Source organism: Dermochelys coriacea, chromosome 1 (assembly GCF_009764565.3).
Source record: "Dermochelys coriacea isolate rDerCor1 chromosome 1, rDerCor1.pri.v4, whole genome shotgun sequence".
Taxonomy (NCBI): Eukaryota; Metazoa; Chordata; order Testudines; family Dermochelyidae; genus Dermochelys; species Dermochelys coriacea.
Window position 1 is genome coordinate 10,704,973 of NC_050068.2, and position 27,626 is coordinate 10,732,598.

Sequence of the window (27,626 nt, forward strand, 5' to 3'; positions counted from 1 at the left end):
AACCCTGTTATAGTCTTGGCCTTCACCACATCCTCTGGCAAGAAGTTCCACGGGTTTACTGTGCACTGTGTGAAAAAATACTTCCTTTTGTTGGTTTAAACCTGCGGCCTATTAATTTCATTTGGTGACCCCTAGTTTTTGTGTTATGAGGAGAAGTAAATAACACTTCCTTATTTACTTTCTCCACACCAGTCATGATTTTATAGACCTCTATCATATCCCCACCCCCTTAGTCATCTCTTTTCCAAGCTGAAAAGTCCCAGTCTTATTAATCTATCCTCACACTGAAGCCGTTCCATACCCCTAATTTTTGTTGCCTTTTTCTGAACCTTTTCCAATTCCGATATATCTTTTTTTTGAGATGGGGCGACCACATCTGCACGCAGTATTCAAGATGTGTACATGCCATGGATTTATATAGAGGCAATATGATATTTTCTGTCTTATTATCTATCCCTTCCTTAATGATTCCCAACATTCTGTTTGCTTTTTTGAGTGCCACTGCACATTGAGTGGATGTTTTCAGAGAACTGTCCACAATGACTCCAAGATCTCTTTCTTGAGTAGTAATAGCTAATTTAGACCCCATTGTTTTATATGTATAGTTGGAATTATGTTTTCCAATGAACATTACTTTGCATTTATCAACATTGAATTTCGTCTGCCATTTTGTTGCCCAGTCACTCACTTTTGAGGGATCCTTTTGTAGCTCTTCACAGTCTGCCTGGGACTTAACTATCTCGAGTACTTTTGCATCATCTGCAAATTTTACCACCTCACTGTTTACCCCTTTTTCCAGATCATTTATGAATATGTTGAAGAGGACTGGGCCCAGTATACGATTTACCTCTCTCCATTCTGAAAACTGACCATTTATTCCTACACTTTGTTTCCTATCTTTTAACTAGTTACCAATCCATGAGAGCACCTTCCCTCTTATCTCATGACTGCTTACTTTGCTTGAGAGCCTTTGGTGAGAGACCTTGTCAAAGGCTTTCTGAAAATCTAAATACACTATATCTACTGCATCCCCCTTATCCACATGCTTGTTGACCCCCTCAAAGAATTCTAGTATATTGGTGAGGCATGATTTCCCTTTACAAAAACCATGTTGACTCTTCCCCAACAAATTATGTTCATCTATGAGGCTGACAATTTTGTTCTTTACTACAGTTTCAACTAGTTTACCTGGTACTGAAGTCAGGCTTACCAGCCTGTAATTGCCGGGGTCACCTCTGGAGCCCGTTAAAAAATTGGCGTCACATTAGCTAATCTCCAGTCATTTGCTACAGAAACTGATTTGAATGATAGGTTACAGATGACAGGTTTCAGAGTAGCAGCCGTGTTAGTCTGTATTCGCAAAAAGAAAAGGAGTACTTGTGGCACCTTAGAGACTAACAAATTTATTAGAGCTACAGCTCACTTCATCAGATGCATCTGGTGGAAAATACAGAGGGGAGATTGATATACACACACAGAGAACATGAAACAATGGGTTTTATCATACACACTGTAAGGAGAGTGATCACTTAAAATGAGCTATTACCAGCAGCAGGGGGGGGGAAAGGATGAAAACCTTTCATGGTGACAAGCAAGGTAGGCTATTTCCAGCAGTTAACAAGAATATCTGAGGAACAGTGGGGGTGAGGTGGGGGGGAGAAATACCATGGGGAAATAGTTTTACTTTGTGTAATGACTCATCCATTCCCAGTCTCTATTCAAGCCTAAGTTAATTGTATCCAGTTTGCAACTTAATTCCAATTCAGCAGTCTCTCGTTGGAGTCTGTTTTTGAAGCTTTTTTGTTGAAGGATAGCCACTCTTAGGTCTGTAATCGAGTGACCAGAGAGATTGAAGTGTTCTCCAACTGTTTTTTGAATGTTGTTATTCTTGACGTCTGATTTGTGTCCATTCATTCTTTTACGTAGAGACTGTCCAGTTTGACCAATGTACATGGCAGAGGGGCATTGCTGGCACATGATGGCATATATCACATTGGTAGATACACAGGTGAAGGAGCCTCTGATAGTGTGACTGATGTGATTAGGCCCTATGATGGTGTCCCCGAATTGATATGTGAACAGAGTTGGCAACGGGCTTTGTTGCAAGGATAGGTTCCTGGGTTAGTGGCTCTGTTGTGTGGTGTGTGGTTGCTGGTGAGTATTTGCTTCAGATTGGGGGGCTGTCTGTAAGCAAGGACTGGCCTGTCTCCCAAGATCTGTGAGAGTGATGCGTAAAAGAATGAATGGACACAAATCAGACATCAAGAGTTATAACATTCAAAACCAGTTGGAGAACACTTCAATCTCTCTGGTCACTCGATTACAGACCTAAGAGTGGCTATCCTTCAACAAAAAAGCTTCAAAAACAGACTCCAAGGAGAGACTGCTGAATTGGAATTAAGTTGCAAACTGGATACAATTAACTTAGGCTTGAATAGAGACTGGGAATGGATGAGTCATTACACAAAGTAAAACTATTTCCCCATGTTATTTCTCCCCCCCACCCCACCCCCCACTGTTCCTCGATATTCTTGTTAACTGCTGGAAATAGCCTACCTTGCTTGTCACCATGAAAGGTTTTCCTCCTCCCCCTCCCCCCGCTGCTGGTGATGGCTTATCTTAAGTGATCACTCTCCTTACAGTAAAAAGAAAAGGAGTACTTTTTGTGTTTTTTTTTCCACCAAATGCATCCGATGAAGTGAGCTGTAGCTCACGAAAGCTTATGCTCTAATAAATTTGTTAGTCTCTAAGGTGCCACAAGTACTCCTTTTCTTTTTGCGAATACAGACTAACACGGCTGCTACTCTGAAACCTCTCCTTAAGGTGTGTATGATAAAACCCATTGTTTCATGTTCTGTGTGTGTGTATATCAATCTCCCCTCTGTATTTTCCACCAAATGCATCCGAAGAAGTCTATCATTTTGTTCCAAAACCACCGAAATTGAGGTGTCCTCTAATGACACCTCAATTTGGGACTGTTCCTCAGATTTGTCACCTAAAAAAAATGGCTCAGGTTTAGGAATCTCTCTCACATCTCAACCGTGAAGACCGATGCAAAGAATTCATTTAGTTTCTCTTCAATGGCCTTATCGTCCTTGAGTGCTCCTTTAGCATCTCGATCGTCCAGTGGCCTTAGTGGTTGTTTAGCAGGCTTCCTGCTTCTGATGTCCTTACAATTTTTTTGCTATTATTTTTTGGGTCTTAGGTTAGCTTCAAATTCTTTTTTGGCCTTCCTAATTATATTTCTACACTCCATTTGCCAGAGTTTGTACGCCTTTCTATTTTCCTCACTAGGATTTAACTTCCACTTTATAAATGATGCCTTTTTTCCTGTCACTGCTTCTTTTACTTTGTTAGTTAGCCAAGGTGGCTCTTTTTTGATTCTTCTACTGTGTTTTTTAATTTGGGGTATACATTTAGATTGAGCTTCTATTATGGTGTCTTTAAAAAGTTTTCATGCAGCGGGCAGGGATTTTACTTTTGGTGCTGTCCCTTTTAATTTCTAACTAACCTTCTCATTTTTGTGTAGTTTACCTTTGTGAAATTAAATGCTACATTGTTGGGCCAATGTGGTGTTTGTCCCCGCCACAGGGATGTTAAATTTAATTATATTGTGGTGACTATTACCAGGCCGTTCAGCTATATTCATCTCTTGAACCTGATCCTGTGCTTCACTTAGGACTAAATAAAGAATTGCCTCCCCTCTTGTGGGTTCCGGGACTAGCTGCTCAAAGAAGCAGTCATTTAAGATGTCAAGCTCTTTATCTCTGCATCCCGTCCTGAGGTGATATGTACCCAGTCAATATGGGGATAGTTGAAATCCCCCATTATTATTGTGTTTTTAATTTTAATAGCCTCTCTAATCTCCCTGAGCATTTCACAGTCACTACACCATCCTGGTCAGGTGGTTAGTAATATATCCCTACTGCTAGATTCTTATTATTTGAGCATGGAATTACTATCCATAGAGATTCTATGGTACCAATTGATTTGGGGTGAGTGACTGATCTCTTGTGACTAGAAGCAACCTGAACATTTTGTGATTTTTTTGGTATAAGTAGCCATTTACCACTAAGTCCAGTTTGTCTGGGTGGCAAGATAGACTGGAGAGTCTAAGGGGACTGTCTGTGACTCCGTGGTAAAGACTGTTATAGTGATCCCGGAATTCACATTTGTTACTGGCTTGGTGAAATCTAATTATATAACACCCCACCAATTTGGGGTGTCTGCCCTGTTCTTGACAGTCTGCCCTGGTAGCACTCAGTCATGAGCCACTCCAGACAGTGTTACAATATAGTCTCTGTAAATGTTGCTATGTCAGTTTCACTCTGTTTTCCAGGCCAGTGATTAATATATTAACTCTGGCCCTCCTAAGGGATCGTGGGGCAACTCGCTGTTGACCTTTTAGCATGCTGAAAATTGAACATTTAATCCTACTCTGTTTTCTGCCTTAGCTGGTTTCTAATCCATGAGTGTTCCTTACCTCTCATCTATTGACTGCTTAGTTTCTAGAATAGCCTTTTGCAAGGGACTTTGTCAAGGGCTTTTTGAAAATCCAGAAAATTAAGGAAACTGGTTTCCCTTTATCCACTATGGGTTTTTGGTATGCGCAAAGAATTCTAGAAAAAAGAAAAGGAGTACTTGTGGCACCTTCGAGATTAACAAATATATTTGAGCATAAACTTTTGTGAGCTACAGCTGTAGCTCACGTAAGCTTATGCTCAAATAAATTTGTTAGTCTCGAAGGTGCCACAAGTACTCATTTTCTTTTTGCGAATACAGACTAACACGGCTGCTACTCTGAAAAGAATTCTAGCTGATTTAGAGAAGCACAGATTTTTTACAGAAGTTGTGCTGGTTTGTCCCTATCATGCCATGTTCATCTAGGAGTTTTAGAATTCTATGTTTAATTATTATTTCAACCAGTTTACTTGATACTGAAGTAAGGCTTATTGATCTATAATTCCCAGGGTCACCCATGAGATTGCTTATTTTTGTAAGAACCACAACTTCTTCATTCTTAAGTTCCCTCAGAATGCTCAGATTTCTGTCATCTAATTTTACACACTCGTTGCCCGTTAATTTATCAGTTTCTTCCATCACTTCTTTTTGGCATCTCAGTCTGATAGTGCCTCATCTTTACTACATGAAAAAAGTAGGTTTGGCATAGTTAACTTCCCGCACCATCCTCTCTGGTGAAGACGATGCAAAGAAATCTCTTATCTTCTCTTTCTTCATCTTATTTGCATTAAATAATTTTTTAACTTTTTGTGTCTTTGGCAGTTAGCTCTTCAGTGGTTCTCTTAGCCCTTCTAATTTAAGTCTTTCATTTTATCCTCCTTCCTAATTGTCTTTGCTGGGGTTGGGTTTGCATTTTCTGAAGGATACCCATCTAGTTTAAATGATCCCTTGTGTCTTGCTGTTTCATCATCTTTTTTACTCTTGCTTTCCTGCTTCCTTCTTTGTTTAGGTACTTCCAAAATTCTATTATGGTATCCTTCAGTAGCCTCCATGCCTAGTTTAAGGGTTTTAATTTCCTCACTTTTGACTTTAGGCTCTTTTGACTACTTTCCTCTCTTTTTTTAAAGTCAGTGCTAGTTTGTGGCATGATTCCTCCTCTGAAGGTGTGGTCTTTTATTATATTATGGCCATCATTATACAGTGGCCCACCTGTAATTATTATGAAACCAACTCTTTTGTGTTACTTAGGACTAAATTGAGAGTAGCCTCTCTCCTTAAGTACTACAGCTGTATTGTATTGCTCACGGTATTAAGAAATTTCTTCTCTAATTCTTGTCCAGTTTGACAATTGACCTGTTCAATTATCCATACATAAACAAGGCAATGTTCAGAGAATTAGTTTCTCGACACCTTCAGTAATGGTTTCTTGGAATGGTTAGTTCTGTTTAGCATGGAAGAAGCTGTTCTTCTTTACAGACAACATAGAGTGGTGAAGGAATATTAGAAAAAAATCTGGCTCTCTGCAGCTTGCAAGGTCATTGTACTGAATAACAGCTCAAATTAGCATGCTTGGAGATTGTTCACTGTGTACTCCAGATGCTAGATAAGCTTTCTTTCCAACACTGAATCAAATAGCTGATCTGTAACCCTTTGGTACTTTTAAGCATCATGCCTAATTTTCTGCAATGATGTAGCAGTAAATTAGATGGGTAATATTGTGTAACCTGTTTACTTGGTCCAAGAAGATGGGTTTGCATTGTGTAGCCCAGCCACCAGAGCTTGAACTCAGGTTGACCTTGAAGAAACCATAGATTGTAGAGACTAAAAATGGACATAGCATGCCTAGAAATAAAACCATGCAATAAATGATCCATTCATGTCACTACCAAAAATTGTCTTTACTGACCCTATTGATTGGCTCCAATTCAAGAGACCAAGTTCTTGTAGATTGTGCTTGGCCAGCTGAAAGTTTAACATTAGTGTAGAATCACAGAGAAAACACATAAGTAACTTATAATTTAAATATGTCAGTTGTTTGTTGAGTAAATTCTAGTTTTTTTACATTTTGCTTTAAAATGTGGCGTCTATCATACTATTCCACAAAAATAAAAAAAATATACATCAATGAAAGGTTATTGCGGGAATCAAAAGTTGTTAGGTTGATCCTTCTGGAAACAAAGCAATAGACCCTTGAAAATATTACTGAATTTTTTTTAACCAAGTCACTCCAATTGAAACATCCTTGGAAATAGGTTGGTGTCAGATAGTTGTGTGCAGTATCAGATACATACAAGAGGGCTCCGGACAGATTGCCCAGAGATGAGTAATCGTGATTTGTCTTGGATGCTCTATAAAGGGATTCTGATTCCAGATCAGGGAAATCTCTTTATTGCAGATGAAAGGATGGACTGTAATGGGCTGCCCTATGGAATACTGTAATTCTGGTAGTGCTAATTTTTTTTAAAGTCAAAGTTGTTCAGGGAAAGAACCAATAATCACGTTAGAAAACCAGCAAATCTGTTCTTCCAAGAAATACTTCTGGTAATATGCCTTTAATGTACATCTAATTGTACCTCTGAGTGCATCAAATTGTAGCTTATTTTTTGCCAAATTCTTGCATTCTGGTAGATATTATATTTAAGATTGAGAAGGACATTCCATCCTCGCATATGTCTGGTCCTTAATGAGTCATAGCCACTTTGTTGTGTTTTAAAAAAGAATTTGATCTCAAATTCTAAGTCAGGGTGGCCAACTTGAGCCTGAGTAGGAGCCAGAATTTACCAAAGTACATTGCCAAAGAGCCACAGTATTATGTAATGATTATATACGTACGTGTGTGTGTGTGTGTGTGTGTGTGTATATCTGTGCGCACACATAATCATTATAATTTGATAATGTATATTTATTATGCATTTATAATGTATAGTTAACGATAATAATAACAACTTGTCTTAACCTTTTACTTAGTGGGACTTCTTAGTGGCAATCTTTGCTTTTAACAATTCTCTGGAAGTTTGGTTTGTGTTCAGTTGTGCTCACATGTAGCAGTTCTCTTAAGTAGCTGTCTGTCAAAATGGATCAGTGCTCGGATTTCACATATTTGAGTGTTGAGAAAACAGACTCTCAAAGATAGGTTGAGGCAAACATTGAGATTAATTTTAGGGCTGCACCTCTGATGTTGCAGTATTTATCCTTTGGTACAGATTTCCAGAAAATAAGGGTCCCCTCTGTCTTCTGAACAGATTTCAATCTGTCATCTTCCAAAAGTTCTATGATTTGCATGTTCTCTGTGTGTGTATATAAATCTCCCCACTGTATTTTCCACCAAATGCATCCAATGAAGTGAGCTGTAGCTCACGAAAGCTTATGCTCAAATAAATTTGTTAGTCTCTAAGGTGCCACAAGTACTCCCTTTTCTTTTTGCGAATACAGACTAACACGGCTGCTACTCTGAAATCTGGAATGTTGTTCGTCAGTGACTAAAGGGAGCTTCCAACAATCAGCTTCGACTAAAAGTGTTAATCAGAAATCTTATTTGAGGTCTTTTCTGCTGCAAATCTTGGAATCTTTCCTCAAAACTATCCTTAAGATCTGTAATAATATGCCAGGTTAGAATTGCAAATGTTTTCATATTATTGAAGCTTTGAATTTTAATTTTTGGCTTAAAATCGGACATTGGAGTTTACATGGCAGTCAGTGAAAGGTATGTTCTTTACCATTCAGATCAGTGCAGCTCTTCTTACTCGAATGTTCCATCAATTAATTTAAATAATTCTGGAAAATTTTAAAAGTCTGGTTAATTGTTTAAGTTCTCTCAAATTTCCATTAATTTTTTTTTAAAAAATGAGTATTAAGTGTTTTATCCTGAAGGGTCATGAGCACTGTGGCCTAATCCAGCAAAACACTTCAGCTTGTGCTTATTTTTAAACACCCGAGTAGCCAGACTGAGTTCAATTGGGCTCTGATCCTGTAGGGAGTTCCACATGGAGTTCAGAACAACTTACTCCCATGTGTAGGGAGTCTTCCAGGGGAAAATCCAGGTGATGCATGAAGTGGTGTTGTTGATTCACCAGGCAGCATTCTTCTTTCAGAATCTGCATTGAATCAGTACCTCAACAGAGTGCTAGGGAGCACTAAGCTGCTGGAGATGGTACCTTGAATGAGATGTAAAATTGAAGTTCTAATCGCTTGTCACTGTTGTCCAGGCCAAATTGCATTGTGGTTAACTGCATTCGGCCACCCTTAATTTGTTGTTTGACTCTGAAAAGTGACTATTTAAAAATGTCAGTTTTGCTCAACAGACCAGCACCATGTGTCTCCAAGTTATTCTTGCTGACTGTAGTGACTAAAATAAGTGTTTTGCCCATGTTAATCCTACAGAACTATCCCGATTATGGGAGAAAGAGTTGGAATCTGTTCCACCTTATACATCCTCAACAGAATTGTTTGCTAAATTCCAATTGGTCACCACCCTCAAAGTGATTGATGGCATTAAGAGTATAAATTGGCCGTCAGAATCTTTATTTACTGTTAGTGAATGTATGAGAAGGCAAGAATCCAGCTTGACTTTCAGATCTTTTCTGAGTTTGGCCCTGAAAAATCTTTATTCACACAATTGAGTGTATTTACAGTAGAACCTCAGAGTTATGACACCTCGGGAATGGAGGTTGTCCATAACTCTGAAATGTTTGTAGTTCTGAACAAAGCACAGTTCGGGCTCCAGATCCAGTAGCTGACACTCCAGGCCATGATTCAGCAGCAGTTGAGCTCCCTACTCAGCCCTGGCATGAGTTTCCAAGCTTGTCCCCCTCTGGGCGGGGGAGAGGGGATAGAAACAGCACATCCTCTTCCCAGCTGGGGAGGGTGGAAGGTGGTGCAGACCCCAGAGCTGCTCCAGTTCTGCTGGCTCTGGCTGTCTTGGGCTGGCTTGTAAGTGGCTGCCCCACGAGTGGGGGTGGTGTGGGGACAGGCAACCCCGATGTGCCTACCTTTAAAATGCAATATAGACACAGTACAGTACTTGCTTTTTTTTTGTCGCTGCTGCTGCTTGATTGGTTACTTCCAGTTTCACATGGTGTCCGGTTGACAGGTCAGTTTGTAACTCTGGTGTTCGTATCTTTGAGGTTCTACTGTAACGTGAAATAAGGAGACCATAAACTGGGAGTCCCCAACATCATTTTTAAAGTCACCTTTCAGAATCAAACTGTATATTAAACTTTCAACTGGATACATGGTGTTTTTCTTCAGCGCTTGACCTAAACTCTTGTGGAGTACTGCTACTAAATAGTAACCACCCCCAAGGTGGCTGCATTTCAGAGATTAGTGGAAGTCTTGCTCTAAATCTGTAAAATACTTCGGGATGATTGAGTAAAAAGGTGGAGAGAAGTAGGGCACCTTATGTAGGGTGAGTTATACATTTCCTGTTTGTCACATGCTGTATCTCTTCTGTGTTTTAAAAAAAAATTGAATAAAGGAAGAATAATTCAGATTCTTCTGTCAAAGTTAAAATATGATGATAGCTGAATAAGTGCAATCAGCCTAGCTTTCCTGTATATGGCACCCTGAGTACTTTAAAGTACTTTGTTTATTGAAGGTCTTCTAAAAGTAATTAATCTGGCATTATTTAGTTGTTTTATGACTGGCTAGCCTCAAAACGACACTTTTGAAGAAGTTGCCAAATAGAGCCATCTGTTTTCTTGTATTCCTACTGCTCATCCAGCCCAAACAGCTGAGTAGCTCCAAGTAAACAAGATAGTAAAATTAGCAGACAGGGCCAAATGTTGATAGTTGTTCTGAGGTTATCTCCACTTGAATTAAAGGACTCCTTGTCAGGAGTTCAAATGTAGGACCATGGAGCACTAACTCTGCACTTCTCTACTTACCAGATTATATCCCTGGTCACATCCACTCTGCAAATGATGTTCGCTTTGGGCAGGGGAATGGCAGTCAGTGGAAGAGGGGGGTGATAGTAATGTACTGTAGGTCTGCACCATCAGTAAACTGCTACCCATTTTCTGTTAGCTCAGCTACTCTGGCTCTGCCAATTCACAGCCCACTTGCTTCAAAGTGGAAGTAAGCAGGCATTTCCTTACTGCTGTGTGTCTGTACCTAAAATCCAGATGCTCCAGCTGGAGGTGTAAGGGAGGCTTGCTACTCTCCTGCTATTGTGGACAGTCAGTCTAGTCTGAAGTCTGTTACCCCTTGTTATTATGTCTTATATGTTCTCACCTCTTTGGGGCAGAGTTCGTACCCTTTTGTCTGTATTGTGTGGTGCCTAATGCACTTTTGAGCACTTTAGGAAACAGTATAAAATTATATTTGTTGATAGACCTCTGAATGAAACTCCCATTTCTCACATAGAGATAAACACTGTGATCAACTTATTAAATACATGAGTTTTAATTCAACAGACACTCTGGAGGTTTTCTGAAAAAACAGCTGCAGATGCAACTGCCCATTCTGAGGGACGCAACTCCTTCTCCTAGTGATAAGATATTACAGACAAAGAGAAACATCAGGTGGTATAAATATGTGTGTGCATGTGTACATATCTTAGAGTGGATACTGTTGATAGGTGTCATGGATAGATGTCTGACTCACTCAGGACATCCTCTGTGGGAAGACAGCAAGGGAAGAAAATATAAAGAGGATACCCATCCTGCAAAGTAGGGCTTGTTGGCTGAGGGTTCAGTAACAGCTGGAGAAAATGTGGTTGAAATGAAATGTGGTGGGCCTAAAGATTAACTCAAGCAACAAACCACCATGGAAGAAAAATAAATTGTTTCTTGTAAAACCTACTGCAGTACTATAGTGGTCACATGTTGTATTATAACTTCCTCTGCTGGTTAAGCGAATTGTGTTGGTAAATTCTATGGAATACACCTGTGTAGCTCCTGAGCATAAGCAGCAAAGCCTGTGGAGCTTAATAACTCTATGACCCAAATAGGGAGCAAAAAACTTACAAACTCTGCTGGCATAAATGAAGTTGACAGTACTTTCTGGTGATAAGTCCCGTTCTTTGCTCAAAGAAACATTTGATAGTTGAGGTGCTGTAATTTTTCTTGGTGGGCCTGAGTTTGCTTTGACCCAAAGTGCACATATGAGAGGGGCTTGGAGGAACACACACTATTTCATTCACCCTTGTGTTCTATTGCAAAGGAAACCATTAGTTCACCTGTGCATCTTGCTAGGGTTCCCAAAGGGAATAAACTCCCTTAAGATTTTGAGGACGGTTGAGCAAATTAGGTGCACAGTTAGTATAGTACTTGTCCCTTAGATCCCGATATTAGTGCTTAAGGGATTGATCCTGCTTAATGGCTGCTTTCAGGAATTTAAAAGGGCACGGAATCTATCCTTGAAATTAGTCTCCCTGCTAATACAGAACTTTGGGGTGGTGGCTGCAATAGCTTTATTTTTTTCACATTGTGTCCTCTTTATGTTCTCCTATGGGTCACTAGGGTCAGATGGACTTCTTTTTATCCAAGATTAATTATTTGTCCTATACCAGAGGTGCAGGAGTTTGGCATGAATTTGCTGTCTGGGCTGTGAATTTTATTTGATAAAATTAGAGGTTGATCCAAATCAGATGATGATCTCATTCTTTCCATGTTGCTGAACAAAACGGGGCTGTTTTTATTAGAAAAATCTGTGGTTTCGTTAGAGAGGTGAAGTCCTACATCATATCTAAAGGCAAGACATGGTCCAATCAGGCAGTGTGTTAACCTCCTTTACAGAGTGGGAATTAATCTTTTGTGTAGAAGATCTCTTGGCAGAACCTAGAAGTCTGGTCACTCTTTCCTTCAGCACTGTTAAGGTTATTTCTGCAGCTTCCATAGGTTTGTTTGTTCCTAAGGTGCAATGCTATCATTGGTCATATTCATTAAGAGGGTTACCTTTCCCTATAGTGTCTTTAACTTCTCCAGAAAAAAATAGTTATTACATGATGCAACCCCTTTTTGAAATGTGTTTCTTGGATTTGCATGCACTTATCCATACCTTGTCCTAGTGTCTGCTGTGTCTGAAAGTGATGTACTGACTGTACTTAAGTGGTCCTCACACGGTAGGCATTGGGATACCACAGTGATGGGTAAAATATAAGAACTGGAAAATAGAACAGGGTTTGTGCACTTCCTGAACACTGGTTGATTTATTTGTAGCGAGGCAACCCCTGCCTCGAGTGCCGCCCTAAGACAGGCCACGGCACAACCAGTATGCTTGCCTCAGTTTCCCCTTCACTTGCCCATAAAACAGGTTAAAGTTTTTGTGTCCATATGAAGTCCTGCCTTTGGGCATAATTTATTCATGTACATGTTAATTCATCTGCAGCACCCTTGTGATAAAACCAGTCTTCCCAAAGTATCAGAGTACAACAGAATCACAACAGTTTTTCAAAGCCACCATACCCCACTTTTCAGCAAAAAAGTGACACTTTTTGATTTCAGCTGGGCCAGTCTCCAGCAGTGTTTATAACTGGGGAATGTATTGAATATTTAATTGCATGTTATTTATCAACTATGTTCTCCTTCCAAATAACTATCTCTCTTCTTAATTTTACTAAGTAACAGAATAAGGTTAGTGACGTTACCTTCCATTATGGGGAAAGGGATCCTTAAACCTGATCTCTACCCCCTGTGAAATTAAAGCCTGACTTTGAAAGCCTTACTTAAAGCTTCAGTGCAAGCCAAAATTCCAACAAAAGGATATTATGCACAAAGTCAGAACCAAATTCCAACACTTCCATAAATTTAGCAAGACCCCCTCCAAACAAAAGTCATTGAGGGCTGTTTGGAAAATTATTGAAACTTGCCAAGTCCTAATAAGATAATTATCTTAATCGGGAAGATTAAAAGGAACTCTTCAGACTTCAAGGCTACATCTTTTCCTCATGGCAAAATGTATCTCTTGTATTGATTGTGAAGTATCTGTACATGGCAAAGCACTATTGGCACAGCTAATCAGAAAATGAATCAGATTGGATCTGGAAAAATAGTAATCTTCTGGATATCAAGGCCCAGAGAGCCTTTACAATTCATCTTCAGTCCGTTTCCAGTTTAGGGAGCAGCACCAGACCTGGCAATCACTGGCAGAGTGGGCATGACCAAATTTTTGAGGAGCCTGCCAGTTCTGTTTTGCTGCTTTAGCTGCTGGGAGGCATCATTACTTGACCTCCCAGATGTACAGATAAAGAGATTTTAAAGCTAGAGGGGACAATTAAAATAATCTAGTCTGACTTCCTACATAACCCAGGGGATAGAATTTAATCCACGGATGCTTGTATTGAGCCTATAACTTCTTGTTAAGCTATACCATGTGGAGGTTCTAAACAGTGGTACATGTACCATTGGTGCTTCATGAGCTTGATGTTCCATTCATTCACTTCACAACAATTTTTAAGAAGTTGATATGTGAACCAATAAAATTTGGGAGCTGCTATACTAGAGTCTGGATCAGGGCAAATTTCCAGTAGTGGAGTTTGGGTTAAGGGCATGCAGATAACTCTATCCACCAAGCCTCACTTGGCTGGGCAGAAGAGGAGACAAGTCAGCTCAGAGAACTAGGCGGATGTAGTGTAGCAGTGGCTCAAGGCACCACTGGTCTCTCAGTCTCTACTGGGAGAACAAGCTAAAGCAAGCCTTGGAGAAATTGCTTGGGCTATGTGGAACCCACTATCCCTGTGGATTTGGGGACAGAATAGGCCCACTGCTTCTCCTGCATGTTGTAAGAGGCGACTAAAAGGGGGCTGCCTGGAGAGGGATGGGCTCTGCCAGTTTAGAAATTTGCCTAAGACGCACCATATGATGAACAAGTCAACCATGTCCATATCAGACTGGTTGCAGCCCAGGTTAATAATGACTGCACCAACAGTCTCCCACCAGGGCAGACGCAACAAGTATACTACTGGTGTAACTCCAACAAAGAGGATCTGTGGAAAATATTGCATCACCATAGCCACATGGAATGTAAGGACATTGAGACAAATAGGGAGGTTGAAAGAACTCGCGTACAAAATGGAACAATACACCTGGCATCTCCTAGGAATCTCTGAGTTCAGATGGAAGAACTTTGGAGAGGCACTAACAGAAGAAGGCCATGTACTCTATTACAGTGGAGAGGACAAACACGTCAATGGCGTAGGATTTCTTGTGCATAAAGATATCAAGAATTCAGTATTGGGATGCCATCCAATATCCAGCAGGCTTATTTCCATCCGTTTAAAGGCAGTACCGTTCAATATCACAGTGCTACAAGTCTACGTCCCTACAACAGACTATGATGATGAGCAAATTGAAGATTTTTACAATCAGCTCCAAGACATCGTTAATAAGGTACACAAGATATCCTGATTGTACAGGGAGATTGCAGTGCTAAAGTGGGTACTGATGCACAAGCAGATTGGTGAGATTATTGTGGGCCTTTCTGTAGTACGGTAACCAATGAGAGAGGACTGAGACTTTTGGAATTTGCCAGCTATAACAATCTGGTTCTTACAAACACATTAGGAACACATAAAGCATCCAGATGATCAACATGGCATGCACCTGATGGTTTACATCACAGTCAGATTGACTACATCATGGTGCAAAACCAATTTCATTCTGGGATCAACAGAGCTAAAACAAAGAGCTTCCCCAGTGCTGATGATATTGGAAGTGATATCAACCTTGTGATGCTAAACTTTTGGCTCTGGCTAAGGAAAATTGTTAGGCCAAAGTTCACCAGAATCAAGTTAGACTTAGAAAGACTTAGAGACCGAAGTATTGCAGAGTCATTCCAAGCAATGATTGGTGGAAAATTTGCTCCACTGCTTGCTCTAGTGGAAGACGTAGAAACAATGACCAATAATTTCTATGCTGAAATGAATGAGGCAGCAGTGGACATTCTTAGGAAACATCATAAGAAGACAAAACCTCGGGTCACAAATGAAACACTACAAATGTGTGACATTAGAAGAGAACTCAAGAGAGACAAGAACAGTATTAAGGGAGCTGATAAATACAGAGCGATTGACAGAAACATCAAGGTGGCCAAGGAGATATGGATCGAAAAACAATGCTCTAAAATTGAAGAGTGTATCAATAATAAAAAATAGCAAACTGGCCTTACAGATTGTAAAAGATCAGAAGAAGGAAAGATGGACCAAAGCTAACGCAATTCAAGACAAAGAAGGGAACAGTCTTGCAGAAGAAAAGGACATTATCAATAGGTGGACAAATTAATGCTTTGATCTATACAATCACCAGACAAATGGAGATCCTAGTGTTCTAGACAACCCAGATTCAACACAGGAGGAAGACTTTCCAATACTGTGGGAAGAAGTGGAGACATCTATGAAATCACTCAAGAATGGAAAGGTTACAGGTATTGACAACATCCAAGCTGAACTGATGAAATTCGGAGAAGAAATAGTAATAGATGTACTCGCCAAGATCTGCAACAAGATCTGGCAGACTGGTGAATGGCCCTTCATGTGGACACAGTCACTAATCATCATTCTGCCAAAGAAAGGCAACCTGTAATTGTGTCAAAATTACCGGACCATAAGCTTAATTAGCCATCCCAGCAAAGTGATGTTGAAAGTCATATACAGAGTTTCAGTCTTCGTGTTCTATGTGAGAAGTACTTAAAATACCAGCAGGACATCTACCACGTCTTTGTTGACTTCAAGAAGGTGTTTGACAGAGTATGGCACAAAGCTCTCTGGGCAACCACGAAGAAGTACAACGTTGGTCGTAAGCTTATTCCTACCATTAAACAACTATATGCCAAGGCCAGCAGTGCAGTTCTCGTCAATAGCACAATAGGAGAGTGGTTTTGTATCACTGTTGGAGTCCGGCAAGGCTGCCTTCTCTCGCCCATACTGCTCAATATCTACTTGGAGTGCATGATGACTGATGCCCTAGAAGATCATATATGCGCAGTCAGCATCGGGGGGTCAAACAATCTCAAGTCTTTTTTGTTTGCTGATGACATTGACGGACTGACAGGTAGCAAAGATGAACTTGTCAACCTTGTGAAACAATTGGATGAAACCTCTGCAAAATATGGTATGAAAATCAGTGCAGAGAAAACAAGTTGATGACAAACAAACATGACAGGATCAGCTCACATATCACTGTCAGTGGACAAGAGCTGGAGACAGTGAAACAGTTCAAGTATTCGGGGGCAATCATCACTGATGAAGGATCAAAGGAAGAAATTCTGGCAAGAACTGCGCAAACAGCAGCAACAGTGGCAAAGCTAAAGCCAGTTTGGAGGAACAAGAACATCTCCCTGGAATCCAAACTGAAACTGGTCATCTCCATGCGTGCGAGACAAGGACCCTTACGGCAAAACTTGAATGGAAAATACAGGTAGTAGAGATGAGATACTTCTGTAAAATCCCGGGCCTCTCCTAATTTGACCACGTCACTAATGAAGAGGTCAGCAACATCATCACCCAATGCACTGGGTCATATGAAGACCACTTGACAACCATGAAGATGCACAACCTGAAGTGGTACAGCCATGTAACAAGATCTGGCCTACCCAAGATCATCTTCCAAGGGACAGTACAGGGGAAGAGATAGACAGAAGAGGTGGATTGAGAACATAAGAGTAGACAGGAATGGACTTTGCGGAGACTCCAGTATGGACACAATTGTCAGGGGTGGAGACAATTAGTTGATTGCTCATCAATGATGGTGCCCCAATGACCAGTGCGATTATGGGAGTGATGATGATGTGGAGTAGAACAGTGTTTCTCAACCAGGGGTTCAGGGCCCCCTGGGAGGCTGTGGGCAGGTTTCAGGGGGGCTGCCAAACAGGGCCAGTGTTAGACTCACTGGGGCCCAGGGCAGAAAGCTGAAGCCCCATGACATGGGGCTGAAGTCCAGGGCCCTGAGCCCCGCCACCTGAGGCTGAAGCCAAACTTAGCTTTGCGGGGGCCTCTGTGGCATGGGGCCCCAGGCAATTGCCCTGATAGCTACCCCTTAATGCTGGCTCTGGCTTTTATATGCAGAAAACCAGTTGTTGTGGCACAGATGGACTGTGTAGTTTTTATAGCATGGGGGGGGGGGCTCAGAAAGAAAAAGGTTGAGAACCCCTGGAATAGAAGACCTTGCAGTGGAAGGATACTAACAATTTCAAAAAAACGTTTGCTTATAAGCATGATCATAATGCGGAAGAGGTGAGGACTTTCTTTTTCAAGTGAATTCCATGTTTATGAAAGATGTTAGAATTAGAACACTGTTAGCTGAAGACCCAGTGAACAGATACAGTTACAGCAGTGGTAATGCAACAAGTCTGTTCCCACACTGCCCTGCCAATGTGCTATGCTGCCTCCTGATTCTGGAAGGTGCAGCTGATGGAGTGAGGTGATAGTAGTCTTTATGCCCATTCAGTTTGTCAGCAAGGTTGCATATCATGTTGATTTATGAGATGTGGATACTTGCCCTATAGGAAATGAACAAAAACCACTAGCTCACTTCTAACAGGGCATCTGACAGTTGGTAATGACTTTTAAGTCTTAGTCACCTTGGTATGATTTGGCACACAGATTTAGAAAGCTGCATATTGTATTGTTAATTCTCTAAACCACCTAGTCCAAGAGCTTCAGAGAGCGAATTTTGTATCAGATACCTGGGTGCATTTATACACTTCCGTAATATGATATAGTAATAATTGTTGTTAATGCAATTAGTAAAAATGAAGATATATGGTAGCTGATTGAGTCTATGATGTTGAGACAGAAGTGATGTATGTGTCTGAGCATTTTTTGTAATGCATTTCACTGTAATATCCAAGCACTGATATTCATGTTAATTTCATTGAATTAACAGCTAAGTAACTGAGACTGACTTTTCTATTACAAAACAAATAGGCAGCACAATATATGGAAAATAATGAAGCTGAAAGATATGATAGACAATATGGCAGTTAACTAGCATAAGACATTTCAATGCACCCATTGCTACAAGCTCATGACAAACAGGTATAGCCAACCTCCATAAATCCGCCCAGCTCACTAGGTGGAAAGGACTCTAAAATCTTAGTGCAGTGTTAAGCAAATGCTTGAATGAAAAGATGAACCTTTTACTGTGATATGAAGGTTGGTAAATTCAAGCTCTTGACTGATCACATGGGAAAGCAGGTTGCAAAGCTGGAAAACTTGCATGGGAACACCCCTGCCTCTTCTCAGAGTTCCCACCTGGGGATTCTCAGTAGGAGCACCTCACTACTCGCAGTGGTCATGATAATGCAGAGAGAGAGAGAGAGAGAGATGGGTGGTCCATTAGGTAGTGAGACCTTAAACCACTTAACAGGCATACAAAAGATAAAATATTAATAGTAGTCGTGATCTGCAGATGGACAAGCTTCTCGGACTTGTACATCAACAATACTGAAGGTTAAAAAAAGGAATGTGCTATAATGACTAAACTTATATCTTGCGAAAAATTATGATATTGAGAACAAAACTCCTTTGTGGAGTGTAATCAGGTTAATCATGCAGTTAATCAAGAACAGAAAAGAGCAATAGAGGTCTCCTGCCAGACTCCATGCAAGCTAAATTTTTAAGAACAAAGTGCTAGTGAATATTTGAATAATTGTGAGCCCAATCCTGCAAATCTTTCCTCACATGGGTAGTGAGTAAATCTTAGAGGATCAGGGGCTGCAGTTCTGTCTCCCTACATTTTAATCAGATTCATCCTTGACTTATTAAATGAATGATTGAACAGCCTGGCAGAAGTGTATTATTGATTGATTTTTTTGTAAGTGTTGTGAAATGCTTTTCTCACCAGCAGATCTTCTCAGTATAGTGTATGATTGATATATGCCCTAAAGCTCTACATTGGGATCCATGTACTGTATCAGTATTTTGAATTATAAAGTGATAGTCACAAAAGTTTTTATCATCTCTACTACGGGTTTCTGGATCCAGGTTCAACACTTTCTCAGTGCAGAATATTTCAGTGCATTTTAAAGCAAAGGAAAAATTATTTTTTTGTTTATTTTTAGAGTGGCAGGGGAGGTGCTGGTGAAAGGTGCTAATTTAGTGCTGGAGAAAGGTGCTAGATTGACAATCTTGGAAACTGAAGGCCTCTGTCGATGGAACACGTGCTCACATGGGTGTCAGCTCTGCAGCTTCAGTCAATGTGCCTCAACTCTGACATGGAAGGATCCACTCTTAACTGAATGAAGAATGGATTCTGAATTTATCTCCCTCACAGGCAGGCAGCACGGGGGACGTTAGTGCCAGTTGTGGATGTGGACATCTATCCACTAGGATCCAGACTGAGATCATTAACTCATTTCACATAGGCTACAAAGCAGCCATCAGATGGAAACAAGCAGGCTGTACAAAATGCAGACACTGATACAACAGGGAAGGCAGACAAAGGAAACTGACCTCATTCAATGGCATCAGCTCAAATATGAAAAAATATGGTGCAAGGGAGGACCACAACCCAGTGAATATTTTTGCTAATAACTTACAGCAAGATGTAGCAAAAAAAAAAAAAAAGACACGAGACAGAATTGCTTTTTTTTTCACCCAATGTCTGTAAAAGATTTTCTAAATAAGATGGCAACAGTGAATAAACCAGGAGATTAGCGTTTGTATCAAACACAATTCTACAGAAAAAGATTACAAATTCTGGGTCAGTTGACAGACAGATTTAGAAAGCATAGCTATAGGATGAGTGCTGGTGTACTAATGGAGGTTAAAGAAAAAAAGACAGGGTAGAGAAACACAAAAAAATGCTGATAAGTGGGCCAACCTGGTGGTCTAGCATTATTCCTCTGCATTGCTATGTGGAAGATGTTTTGATCCATAGTCCAGATTTTTCACTCTCCTATAACATAATCAGGCTGTTTTAAATATTTAAACATTGATTCGTTTTCCCTTTCCTGTTCCTGGAAATAAAATTAAGACCAACATAAGAGGAGGTAATTGTCTGGCTCTAATTGGCACTGGTGAGGCTTCAGCTGGAGTACTATGTCCAGTTCTGGGCGCCACACTTTAAGAAAGATACAGACAAATTGGAAAGAGTCCAGAGAGAGCATAAAAAATGATGACAGGTTTAGAAAACCTGACCTGTGAGGAGAGGTTGAAAAAATTAGGATGTTTAGTCTTGAGAAAAGAAGATGGAAGGGGGACCTCATACGTATTCAGATATGTTAAGTGAGCTGTAGCTCACGAAAGCTTGTGCTCAAATAAATTTGTTAGCCTCTAAGGTGCCACAAGTACTCCTTTTTCTTTTTGCGAATACAGACTAACACGGCTGCTACTCTGAAACCTGAGATATGTTAAGGGCTGTTATAAAGAGGTGATAAATTGTTCTCCATGTCCACTGAAGGTAGGACAAGAAGTAATGGGCTTAATCTGTAGCAAGGGAGATTTAGGTTAGATATTAGATTCTAACTATAGGGGCAGTTATGCACTAGAATAGACAGTTCCAAGGTAGGTTGTGGAATCCCCATCACTGGAGGTTTTTAAGAACAGGTTAGACACAGACTGGTGAGGGAAGGTCCTACCTCAGCAAAGGGGTATGGACTAAACGAATTCTTGAGGTCCTTTCTAGCCCTTCATTTCTGTGATTTTATAATAATTCTGCATTCTTAATTTGATATGTCTGTTCTAAAGACTAATAGTAAATGGATGACACCAGCATAGCGTGATCAACAAAATGAAGCTATTGGTTGATATTAGATACTATTTTTATTTTTTCTTTATTTTTATTATTACTGTAATGCATACTGTGCAACACTATTTTCTGATATTTCTAAATGTGGGTATTTTGCTTTTCTTAATAGATAAAAATCAAGTAAAATACAGACTTGAGCCATAGCTTTCTTTTTAAATGGCTGCTTTTTATATAATGACTAGCATGAACAAAGAGCTGATATGAGACCAGTGAATTTCATTGGTAGCTTCATCCAAGATGTGAAAAAGGACCTCACTCACTCATGCAGTTCTACAGACTACAGTACTTACAGTTTTGTATGCAGCGAGCATAATGTCATGCTAACTTGGGAAAACCTGCTCTCCCTCTATAAAGTGGTTAAATGCTAAAGGTACACATCCAGTTAATTGCTTGCCTGTGGCAAACAGATTGCCTTAGGGTGAAATTAAAGTGCCACTCTTAGAAAGCTTTCTAATTACCTTTATATAGCCTCCAGCTACATTAATAGGAAAAGCTTGTCTCTAGGTTGTTTGAAATCTGAATATAGGCAATATTGCTTTATTATAGCAGTACGTACTATATGATATATCACTGGGTATTGTTTATACTTATACATGAAACATTTCATTTAAATACATCATACATTTAAATCTCTTCATTTACAATATACTTTAAATAAAAAAATAAGTATCAGATTCTATCTTAATGTACTTGAAGAAATCAGTATTTTCGAGATAAAAGGAGGAGAATCTTTTGGATGCTTTACTTGTGAGGTAAAGAGGTAGAAGTTAAAACATTGTCTTTTTTAAAAAGTGTATTTTGATATGAGAATCATATTTTCTTAAGTAAATAACACTTAAACAGCATCGCCTGTTTAAACTGGCGATGCTGGAAGAACCATCTGTTCTGAAGGTCTTGAGGGAGTCTATTTCATTGCTTTTTGGAATGCCTTTAAGGAACATTGGGCTGAACTCATCTTGATGTAAGCAGTTGCAGCTCCTTTAGAATCCATTAGGAGGAGCATCTGTGGAGGGGTGAGTTAGGTGTTGCAGTGATTCGTAGATAGAGACAATTCTCCCTTTAGTATATAAACACTCATTCTGTATTTAATCCATATTAAATTCTACAAATTGGCTTCTGCTTAGCTACAGTATATAGGACTATGATAAGTATTGAATTGTTTTCCCTCTGCATCCGATGAAGTGAGCTGTAGCTCACGAAAGCTTATGCTCTAATAAATTTGTTAGTCTCTAAGGTGCCACAAGTACTCCTTTTCTTTTTGCGAATACAGACTAACACGGCTGCTACTCTGAAACCTCTGTCTATAGTTCATTTTCCAAAATTTATGGGGCTTGATTTTTCAGAGCCAGTCTTGCATGACATTCTTATTTCATCATGTGATGATATGAGTATTCTTATTACAAGCCATTTCAATTATGGATGGCTGTAATATAGAATAGTTATTCTTCATAGGAGTACCAAAATCTCTTTTTTAAAACTTGCATTCAATATTCTTTGGGGATAAAGGCTTTGGCTTTAAAGTCTGTTTCCTTCTATGCTGAGGGTAAAGATGGTCCACAGACTAAACCTCTCAGCCTCACTTGTGCAATGGAATTAATACTACTCTCCTGCCTTACAGGGGTTTAAGGAATATAGGAATTGCCATGCTAGATCGTTGGTCTATCTAGTCCAATATCCTGTCTCAGTCAGTGTAAGGATTTCCTCTTACTAATTTTCTCCCCAGGAGAGAAAACTGATGATTCAACGGATTCTAAATCACTGGCTCTAGAAATATGTTATTTTCCCTTATTCGTTTAGCAGCTGCAGCCTGACCTGGGATATCTGTCCTTGTTTGCTTGGCTTATGGAGAGGCAAGAGCTTTCAGTCCACCTAGTTGCTTGGAAGAAATCTACCCAGATGACCATAAGATTCCAAGTGGCAAAGAAAAATCTAGTGTTTAAAACACAACTGGCCCCAGTTCTCTCTTGACAATGCTTTATTATGAAAATTCCCAATTCCTTTAGCAGTCCCAATGATTCCCATTACATTTAGAGTTGTGCTTTCATTATATAAAAATGATTTAATATGTTTTTTAACTGAATTCCTAAACCTTTGAAAGCTTTGGCTGCTCATATTCAGTCTCAGGCTTATGATATTGGGGGATGACTGCAATTTCTTTAATTAAAGTGTGTGTGGCACTTGGAACATATAAAGCACTGCATTTGTGTTAAATTGTCGGAAATTTTTCCTAATGGTGCTCTGATTTATATTTTATTAAACACAGTCTCTCACAATCGCATGGAATTCATTACCCCATTTTCAGCTGTGTACCTGTCAAGATTAAAATGAAACAGGGGCAGAGGTTGTATATTAGTTTCTCTTTTATTTTGCACATAGTCTGAGAAGCTACAGACTTGTATGTTATGTTAGGTTTTTTTGTTTTGTTTTTTTAAACTCAACAGTTTTGACAGAGAGCTTGCAAAACTAAGATATCTGGACTAGGCAGGCCAAGTAGCAAAATTCCATTTGCTTTGGTAAATTTTCTTTCTTTCTTTCTTTCTTTCTTTCTTTCTTTCTTTCTTTCCTTCTTTCCTTCTTTCCTTCCTTCCTTCTTTCTTTCTTTCTTTCTTTCCTTCTTTCCTTCTTTCCTTCTTTCTTTCTTTCTTTCTTTCTTTCTTTCAACAACAATGTTGTGGTAATATCACACTGACATCTAAAGGTAGTACTGAGTTGGCAGTGAAGAAAGTAAACTCTCATTCTTGTAAAACACAACATTATTGCTAAGGCGCAACATTGAATTAGTTGATATTGTTGGTAGGATAACTAGTTTTACATGGTGTGTGTGTGTGTGTGCATATGTATACATATTGTGATACAGCATGGCCAGAGGGCTGCAGTGTTAGGAGGGAGCCTTATTCCCTGTAGAGGGAAGAAAGTTTGCTATAAATTAATTAGAGCACCTGAAGCCAGTCACATGATAAAAACCCACTGCTTCAATCAGACAAGAGGAGGAGTTGGATTGGTGTTGGAGTAGAGAGCAGTTTGGAGGAGTTGAAGCAGAGTGGATTGGTGTTGGAGCAGAGAGCAGTTTGGAGGGAAGCAGAGGAGAGTTTGGAGAAGTGCTGCGGTGGGCTAAGACGACCAAGACCCTTTGTAAAGAGACACCCGATTTGTGCAGAGGGAGGGCAGGAAGCCCCACAAGCTGAAGGGCAGGAGAAGGAAGTAGCCCAGGGGAAGGAACTGCTAGTTCTAGTGGTTTACCACTATCCCTAGGGCTCCTGGGCTGGGACCTGGATAGAGGGCAGGCCCGGGTCCCTCCCTCTCCACTCCCTTCCTCTAGGAAACCAGTGGGGCAGTTAATACCCCAGTTCAGGGGCAAGAAACGGTGCCCTGAACCCGCCCCCCCCCCCCCCCCAAGAAGAAAAAGCGCGAGACCCATCATAGTAGTGCCGGCAATTTGCCACAATGTGTAAATATGTGTATATAATATTATGGAGGTGCCAGTTGTGGTGCTGTAGTTAAGGTTGAGTTGATTTTTTCACTTTCAGTTTGTTACCTACAAAGAATAGGGCATATTCTCCCCAAAATTTACAGGACTAACTCCTTGAGTACTTATTTAAAAAAAATTCAAAACTTGTCAGAATAATCTCAACTCAGGCATTGTATATTTACACAAAAAAGGTCAGAGAAGATCCCGAATAGATCAGATGCAGCAAATAGTTTGTAGTTTTAAATAATTATGTAGGTTTAACGGTAATTTTTTCCCATTATTCTTCATAAAAAAAGCTATTGCTTCAGCAAAAGGTGAAGAATACTTCTGAGAAACTCACACCATTCAAAATGACTGCTATCTCCTATTGTCCTTATGGGTCTGAGGCACAGTTTGCCTTCAGCAAAGATGTCCATTGCCTTCATTGATCAGCTCCTCACAATAGTTCTCTCTTCCTGAAACTGAGATGGGAAATGTGTATTTGAAATCAGTTTAATTTGGGCCCACCCACACTAAACTGCATTCATCATAATTGTATTGCATGGCATCACAACAGGGCAGAGTTAAAGTTGTGTGCATGTCTTAATTGTACATTTCTTTACTGTAATGCTGAATTTCTTGAGTTTTTAATGCTTGATTTTTGGGATAATTACAATATCCTGGTAATGTTTTTTTTTTATCTTTATGTTACTGATATGTACCCTCAACTGTAACTCTGTTAACAAATTTTTGTCTGGGAATATATATGCACATACTATTTAACAATTTACCTTTAAGGCTGTTTAGGAATAGCAATTGTTCATTTAGAATCAAACTGAGTTCACAATTCCATATTTTCAAATCACCACTGTTGTATGTAGTGTATTTGTATGATGTGATATAGCAGAGTTCATTTCAAACATTTAATTCAACTGACATGAAGAATTAAGGCAAAAAAATTGTGATATATACAGAGAGAATTTTTATTCTGGCCAACTATGAGTACCCCTACTTGTTTGCAGGTTAAGGGCCAGATTTTCAAAGTTAAATGCACAAATAGTAGATGTGCATGTGCATTTGCCTAAAGTGTACTGGGCCCTTTACAGAATACATAAATGATAATCTTTGTCCTGAAGATCTGACGGTGTAAAGCCCCGATTCTGCAAACACTTTGCATGTACTTAACTTTAAGCTCATGAGTTGTCCCACAGTGGGACTTAAAGTTGAGCGCTATTGCAGATTTGGTTTCTAAGAATAGCCAAATCATAAGTGGCAACAGACAGTATATAGTTATACACCTATTTGGACACAAGCAAATGCTTGATTTGGTGTTTATGTATGTGCTGAAATGTAACATTTGGTGCATACGCAATGGAGCCACAGGAAGTGTGTCAATTAATGGGTTAACAGACCCCCAAATTCAAAGTTCTTCAACTACATTTGTTTATGCATGGTACTTAGAGTGAGCCACTAATGCTAAGATGTTATTTTGCAAAGTGTCATTAACTTTAAAAATTATGCACTTTGGCTTTAATTAAACTTTCCCCTTCATAGGTATACTGGCACCGAAATATAAAAATCAGAACGCTCGTGCAAGGCATAATTTACAATATTTTGTAGACACCGTCTGAGCTCTAGCGGCAGCATGTGAAAGAGTTGGGGTAAACTTGACTGTGGATGACAGTTAAAAAAAAAAAAAAAACTCAGACTCACTTAATTTTATGAAATTGGTTTCTGGTGGTAGGGGTTAATGTGAAATTAAGCCATTTTGTAATACATTAAAGCTTTTATAATTTTTTATCAATTTGGGAGTCATAACATCGAAGAGACTTTGGGGAGAAAATAGGATACTCATCATGGCTAAAATGAAAGGCATTGTAGCTCTCTGTATGAAGGCTGTGGCATCATTCAAATTTAAGCAAAAGTGAGTGACAGATTTGTGAACTTAACTAATACACTCTTCTTTGACAGTTGAGCATATTAATTTTTTTAATAAACATTGCTTTTAAGAAAAAATAGTGTCTTGGTTGTATTTATTTGAAAATAGCATTCAACACAGAGGATCAGCAGAATTTCATCTTGTACTTGCTGGGTTCATGTGGGTATCCCATTGTCTTTAACATTTTAAACTAAAGAGCAGCGTGACTGTTTCTAAGTCCTAAACCTGCAAACACATACCCGTATGCTTAGATTTACATGCAAGGGTAATCAATTCATTGACGTTAATAGGACTTCTCATGTGTAAAGTTACATACATGCTTATGTGTTTTGTAATGGTACCCAAAGTGCTGTGGTTTCTGTACCTTTCCAGGGTGTGAACCACATCTTAGAGAGACTATTTAGCTGTCTTTAATGTGATAAGAGTATTTTCATTTTTGGAAAAAAATTAGTGGTGACTTCCACTCTTCATTCATCTCTCTGACCACCCCAGCTCTGCCCCCCCCCTTGGAAAAGAGGAGAGCCAGTACCATGTGACCTGTCAGCTTTTCAGGCTCCACTAGTGGTCCACAGTTCTGGGAATCATTGCTTTAGTGGATTGTTTTTGAGTGTATTTAAACTGCAATATCTCTGACTTGCTTAAAACTTCCATGTTCTGTTTTTCTTTCCATCTGTGGAGCAAAGATGGGGGGTAGGCAAGCTTCCCTGTCCACTAAGATATTGGGGTAGCTGGTGGATGATAGCAACATAGGGGGGAAGGGGGGGAGAAGGAGAGTGGAGTTACATGGTAATATAAATGATACTCTGATTTATTAATCAGAATTTCTTTTAGCCCAATCCTCTAATTTGTCTAGGTATTCCAACTGAGTCACGGAGGGAGGTGAGGCTGACCGGTCTGTAGTTTCCCGGATTCTCCTCCTTCCGTTTTTTAAAGATGGGCATTGTATTTGCCTTTTTACAATCATCCAGGACCTCCCCCATCGCCATGAGTTTTCAAATATAATGGCCAATGGCTCTGCAATCACATCAGCCAACTCCCTCAGCACCCTTGGATGCATTAGGTTCAGCCCCAGGGATTTGTTCATGTCCAGCTTTTC

General features: G+C 39.7%; 1 protein-coding gene across 14 annotated transcripts in view; it reads left to right on the forward strand.

The window, feature by feature from the left end:
• The window catches only part of FAM168A (family with sequence similarity 168 member A), a 362,823-nt gene that overhangs the window by 98,335 nt on the left and 236,862 nt on the right, over positions 1–27,626 (forward strand). The gene's annotated exons all lie outside the window — the stretch shown is intronic.